Source organism: Neophocaena asiaeorientalis, unplaced genomic scaffold (assembly GCF_003031525.2).
Source record: "Neophocaena asiaeorientalis asiaeorientalis breed wild unplaced genomic scaffold, Neophocaena_asiaeorientalis_V1.1 scaffold34, whole genome shotgun sequence".
Classification (NCBI taxonomy): domain Eukaryota; kingdom Metazoa; phylum Chordata; class Mammalia; order Artiodactyla; family Phocoenidae; genus Neophocaena; species Neophocaena asiaeorientalis.
The window spans coordinates 1141326-1142117 of record NW_020172464.1 but is presented as its reverse complement, the minus strand read 5'-3'; the positions used below and the strand labels follow the sequence as shown (position 1 = coordinate 1142117).

General features: G+C 51.4%; 1 protein-coding gene across 3 annotated transcripts in view; it reads right to left on the bottom strand.

Annotated features, from left to right (window-relative positions):
• The window catches only part of TMEM255A (transmembrane protein 255A), a 47930-nt gene that overhangs the window by 46494 nt on the left and 644 nt on the right, over window positions 1-792 (bottom strand). The window lies entirely within an intron of this gene.

Genomic DNA, 792 nt, shown 5'->3' with positions numbered 1-792 from the left:
ATAACTACTTCCTTAAAAATAAAAAAAGAGCAAATTCTTATACTGAATATGCAAAACCACTGGAAATACGGATCTTTCCACCATCCAGGAGATAACACTTTCTGGGGCCCCTCCGGTGAACGAATTCTGTTGAGACGAGGTCTTTTGCAGGCAGTAGGGAGCTCACGTAGGGGTTTCAGCCCCCTCCCCGCCCCCTCCCCTCGATGTTCCCGCAAATTCTTCGGAGAAGACCTGAGCCGACTGTATGGCAAGAATTCGGGACGGAGGGCTTTTGCAGAATGTAACGTATGTTGGAAAGCGAGAGTTCGATTTGGTTAAAGTGTATCCGAGGCGAATTTTAAGGTTAGGTGGGATCATGGTTTGACAATCCCCTCCCGCTCTCCTGGGCTCCAAATTAATTTCTCCGCCCAGTGAAATCATAGTACTTGGGAAGGTGCCTAACCGCTGAGTGGGACTGGGGTTTTTGTTTGTTTGTAACTACCAAAAAGCAGCTTCTAGGGGCAGCCGGGTTGGTGCCTGGAGGCAGCTGTCCCCCACTTTTCATGAGGAAAGGTGTTGAACCAAATCAGGCTAGTGGGTTTCCCCCCCTCCCTCTCCCTTCCACCCTGAGAGGAAAAGCGCGACTTCAGAAGACGCGCGGGCTCGCGCTCGCTTTCTTTCTCGCGCTCTCACTCGTCGTCCCCCCTCTTTTTTCACACTCACGCACAATTCCGGGCATTTGGAGCAAAATAGGAATCGAATTCAAGGAATGTTGATCCTGCCGCTGCAGACGGCAGGGCTGGGCGGTCTTGA